This window comes from Rousettus aegyptiacus, unplaced genomic scaffold, assembly GCF_014176215.1.
Source record: "Rousettus aegyptiacus isolate mRouAeg1 unplaced genomic scaffold, mRouAeg1.p scaffold_m13_p_3, whole genome shotgun sequence".
NCBI lineage: Eukaryota > Metazoa > Chordata > Mammalia > Chiroptera > Pteropodidae > Rousettus > Rousettus aegyptiacus.
This window is the reverse complement of record NW_023416306.1, coordinates 55461846-55467845: the sequence shown is the minus strand read 5'-3', so window position 1 is coordinate 55467845 and position 6000 is coordinate 55461846.

The following is a 6000-nucleotide window of genomic DNA, read 5'->3' as shown; positions in this document are numbered from 1 at the left end:
ATACTCATGGTACGAATACTTCTTTCTGTTGATTTTAATGACTGTGAAATTACTTTTACTTGGTAGGGCTTAATTCAACTAAATTATTTCTAGAAATATTTATTAAACATATACTGAGAATAAATATTATGAAATATATAACATCCTAGGCAATGAAATGCTAAAAATTTATGGTTTCACACTCAAATTGCTTATACATGCAAATACTCATATAAACATATGTTCACATCATATTGTAGCAAATTCTTAAGTATCAAATTATGTGGTATGGTCAATGAATACTACAGGTTAAAAATGAATGAATTTGATTGGATAGAGAGCAGAGGAAAAGACATTCTTGAGTACGGAGAAGAAAAACCAAAGATGTGGATATTTTATTCTCAAGGCATATTAAGAGAATAGGTAAATCAGTCTTCAAGGGAAGAACAGTGGGTATTTCCTTTCCCTGACTCATTTATCTTGCTCAATTCACTCATGAGCCATGCCTTTGCTGGTCTTTAGAGCTACCTGATGTTTTGGATAGTGAATGAGAATTCCCCTTTCCCAGTTTGAGCCCAAACTTCTTGCCCTAGTTTCCTTTGTCAAGATTGCATACTTTTACTTTGTATCTGATTCAGTCTCTAATGTGGCCTCTTTCTGATTATCTCCCTGGTTTCTGGACCTTGAGTGTTAAACATGATTTTTGGCTTTGCAACTTTTTATTATTGGTTTTACTATTGACTTTTATTATTAAAAAAATCTTTAGCTTAGATTTTATTATCCAGTTTATCCACTTAAATATTTATGATGTTTAGTCTTTTTGCTCTTCCTGTTGGAAAGGAAATCTATTCTTACATTGAAAAGCTAATATTGGGCAGACGAAGCTTTTGAATACTAAGGTAAGGAAATTATTCTGCAATAGAAAACTCTTAAGAAAGAAAGAAATATAGTGTAAAACTATAGCATAACTATGACTAGAAGGATGTTTTACATAAAAAATATTCTTTGCAGTTATTTTTTCAAAACGAGACCTATGTGAACTATGAAATAAGGCAGACTTTCATAATTAGGAACACAAGACTCTGTAAAAATGTGAAGTATTTGTACCACTGAAAGAATGGTTCACAGTATTTATTTAAAAGTGAATTGCTTAACTTAAAACAAAACTAATTTATTTCCAGTTACCAAATAACAGTGATCCTAGCAATTAGTTATTCGAATTTCCCTGTAGCACTCTTAAGATGCAGTCTTCTGGTAAAAACTACATATTGTTTGTTTTTCTGTTCCCAATTCCTGAGCAAAACCTTGAAATTGAATTCTTAAGGCCTTCAAAGACTGTAAGTTCATATATGTTCTTCATCAAACTTGGAAACCTGAAATGGAAAAATAAAGATTTTTTACAGTGATATTTTCATTTTCCTAAAACATTATTCAATGGACCCAACTTGTCTAGTCTTGCAAGTTCTTTGATGGACTCAGGATTTTAAGATTTCTAAAAATTTCTTAGAATGCACTGCATAAGATTTCAGCCATTTTCAAAGATCTGCAGTCTTTCAGAATTTGAGGATATTTTCATTGTGCCCCTCATTAACTCAAATGGGAACCCCCCGTCATCAATCTAATAAGGACTCTTATTCTAACTGCTGGCAGATATTTAAGCCTGGAATGAGTGAAAATCCACAAGAATTTTAATGTTCCAAAGTTTTATAGGTAGTAAAAATTTGGAGGAACATAGAGTCATGATAGAATTTTAGTAAATCATTTGGTGAACTTCTATTGAATTAAGACTCTCTATGGTAAATGGTATAAGTGCCTATAAATGATATCACCAGCCATCAGTTTGTCCCCTATTATTTTCTCAGTGATTGATTTGACAAACCTAGTAGGAAAAATAGATCAGATATGGCTCCATTTTTAACTGTATACTTATTTATATTGGCTTCGTTTTTCATTCTGTGATCCACCAAAGTAAGTCATGATTTACCTATTATTGTATCTATAATGGACCTACAAGAAGAAAGTGATACATTATTTAAGTATTTCTTTTACATTTTTTAAATGGAGCTCCAAGTGAAATTTGAGACAGGAAATTAACAATGTTTTAGGAAGCCTTGATGCTTAAAGAATTCCCTATGTACCTTGGTTGGTTTCCAGAAACTAAATTTGAGAAAACAAAATCTGAAATAGCATCTTCTCATCATTCCAGACGAGTATTACTGTAAAGCATATAGAATAAAGAAAAACCCTTGTTTTGCTTTTAAAAAATTCCCAAATTTATTAACAGCATTATGGTACTGAGGACAGAAGAAAAACAACTGTGCTTAGTTTATTTAATACACTACTGGCAATGTGTATTAACAGTCCTAAAATACAAGTTGCACTTTAATCCCTTTTCTTGAAAGAATTTTACTACTGCCATAGGAAGTAAGGACATGAGAACCTCAAAATATTGTGAGTTCAGAAATGGTTTATATAAACAGCTCAAAGTCAGCAAAAGGTTTTCCAGAAACACTTGTCAGATTTCTGCATACAGCTAATCAGTCAAAATTTTGTCTCACAGCCATGGCTTTCTACAAGGGTGGCTACAAATGCAACTGTTTAACTTCTGCAGCCTCTGCAAAAGAGGTTATCAATAGAGAAGTTGTCTGGAAATGATTATTGCATTGGTCATACAACAGTATATATACCTAAGTTATATTTCCTATGATGCACCAGTCTTAATTTCTTCCTTCTTACATAGATTCCTTTACTTGTTTATTATGACAGTAACATCATTTATTAAGTATTTACGTGTGCATTGTAGTACCCCAAGCATTTTCTAAATATTAATTAATTTTTGAACAATTCAATGAGGCAAGTTTCATTATACTCATTTTATAAATAAGAAAACTGAGACACAGAGAAGTATTTCATGTTCATGCATCTAGTAATTGGTAGAACAGAAACACTTTGAAACTAGTGCCTCTACACACTTTATACCATCCCTTAATTGTAGGTTGATGACTATACCATCACACCTTTTTAATGAATTTCTTTTTTTTTCCTTTTTATATTACATTATTTGTATGTTAAGTGGAATTGGTTACTTTTGTGGCCAGTGTAGATCAGATCATTTTCTGAAGCATAATTTAGAAAGATAATTTGACTACACTGCCAAATATGGTTTAAATTGCCCAAGAATCCCTCATTTTTCTTTTTGCAAAGTGATAGATTATTCTACATGTCCTCTAGCATCCCTTCAAGACCTAACACCATATAATCTCTGAATTAAAAAAAAAAAAAAAAAAGGGCTTTGAGGGTCCAGCAGAATAGTTACCTCAGTTCATTTTTTATGACAGAGAAAAATGTTAGATTGAAGGAGTCATCACTAATAAATCTGCAAGGAATCTTTGATTGAAAAATACAAAGCTGATGCTTTGAGAGGAAGACAATGACAAGAAGCTGGAATGCAGCAGTGATAAAGGAGTAAGAAATCTTACTTCTCTCATATATTCCTTTGCATGAGTAGGAAAAAAATGCAGAAGTTGATAGCTAAAATTATATTTGATTTATAGGTGGATTTGGCTGATGTAAAAATAATTGTAGTAAATCACTCATAGAATCTAAAAACATCAAGAATGCAGCATTTTCCTACTGGTACATGATCCCTCATTAGCAAAGAATGAAATAACACAGTTCTGACAATTCTTCCTCCCACATTGGACAAACAGGCCCTGTGCACCACATTAATAACTTGAAAGAGTGCCAACTTTGGGCAAGGTTTGGAGTTTAACTAGCACTCATAAATATAGGTAGATGTGACATGATCCTACCACTAGCTCTGGTTTGGGTTGACCAAACCTTAAGTTAAGCATACTATACAATAATCCAGAATGATAGATGATGAGATTTGAAAGAATGTTGTTTAGTGTTTCATGGGAGTGCTCTACTGAACATTTAAACAGTGATAACTGTGATAACATAGAAATAGTGTAAGACCGATGCACAAGTCAATAAAATCCAAATAGAAACTATATCCTGTTGTGCAAGGAATTAAAAGTCTGTGAAAATCGAATTCTGTCTGCTTAACTTCTCTCTCTCAGCTATCTTATTTCCACACTTTCTCTGAGAAATCCTTGTACTTTGCAAAACTGGTTTTAAATCTTCCAGACTTGATATTGGACCATTGCAAAGGCATGTTGGCTATAAATATAACCATTTGCAGAAGAATCTTCTTTGGGTACATCTTAAGCCAAGAAAAAAGTACTTTGAGTTAAGTACAACATTTTTATGCTATAATCTGTATGCTGTAAGAAGTTTTAGAGTCTGTAAAACTTGTTAAAGTCTTAGATCTCACCATTACTATTTGAATGAACTTGAGTAATTTCTTTAGAGATTTACCTAGGATAGAAATAGCATGGATTTGCTATTGTACCTGAGGTCATCAGACTTCCCCAGCAAAATAGTATTCTATATGACACAGTTTATGGTATTCAGTAACCAGAATTAATCAAGAAAATGAGTATGTTCATTTACTTGTTCATTTATCCCGATTATGTTCAATAAATTCATCTCCTTGGAACAGGTAACAAATAAGTGCTGTGTTAGCAAGAAGTCTATTGACAAACTCTAAATCATTATTTTATTAGCATTATCTTAAATAGTTCTCTTGGAAAATGCTCCAGGATTAACATAGTTTAATGGTGGTAAGATTTATGCAGAGATGATTGTATTACACTATATCTCTAATAATAATAAAATGATGAATAAAATAAACCTCCTTAAGATATGCTTTTGATATATCCCAAGGATATAATTTACTTATTTTGCATTAATTCAACAATATCTCTTTTCAGATTGGACCATGCTTCTTATTTTAGTAACTATCATACTGTTTCATAAATGTCTTTCTTCATTTCTCCTTAAATTATAAGCATCGTATAGGTAAGAAATATGTCTTTTCAACATAGATAACTCAGAATATTTCAGAAAATATTTTTACGTTTTTGCTGTAGTTCAGGTGGCATTTAAAATAGAAAAAGAGGCAGTGTTACTGGCTATATACATTTTATTAAAACATACTGATAAGCACATTCATACTGTTTTGACAGTACAGAAAATGTATTTTAAACTTAACAGCTCTTTAAACAAATGTCATCAGATAGTAAACACTTCAAGGTAGGATAACTCTGAGTTATGAATCACTGAAGAAATAAGCAAATAAAAAATATTAACTTATGGAAATTAAAATACCCAGTTTTAAAAATGGCTGATCTTCCTCTTAACCAGTGTTCTGGGGAGATTATAGAGCATGTGACTGATCCTCCCATGTAAAATGGTTTAACTCACTCTCCTAAGTGTACTGTGTGTGTTTCTCAGGAAGATACACTTTCAGGGTTTCCTCCCCGGGTAGAGGCTGCTAGTGGTGTCACGTTAGCTACTAAAAGCCCAGGAATATTTAAAGCATTCACTGTGTTTATTCATGAAGTCAAAAGGAATGGGAGTTTTAAGACAGGAATTGTCTTAAAACATAATTTGTGAAAATTGTGGGAACCTGGCCAAATCCTAATGCACCCTCTCTCTTTTAATTTAGCCCAGAACTCCTTCTCATTCAGGTGTATACTTTGTTCTTTGGCAGTGAAAAAGCATAGAACTAGAGCAGAAAAAGATAGGTAGAAGCATTGTATTAGTAAGGTAACACATGGTAACATATTCACAGGTTTTGAAGATTAGGATTTATTTAGACATCCTTGGGGAGTCATTACACTGCATACCAAAGTTCATTCTCTGGGCTCTCACAATGCATGTCCATTTTATATGCAAATTACATTCACCCCATTCCAACATCCCCAAATGTCTCAATTCAATACAATATCAACTTTAAGTTCAAAATCTCATTTAAATTTCATTGTTACTATTGGGAGCAATCTAAATCCATGATTCTTCTGGTGCTGCTGGATTTGGGGGTGTTGAGCTTGATCTTTTCTGATGATACAGTAAAGAATTACAGATCACTGAGATTTACAAAAAGTAAGATTTATT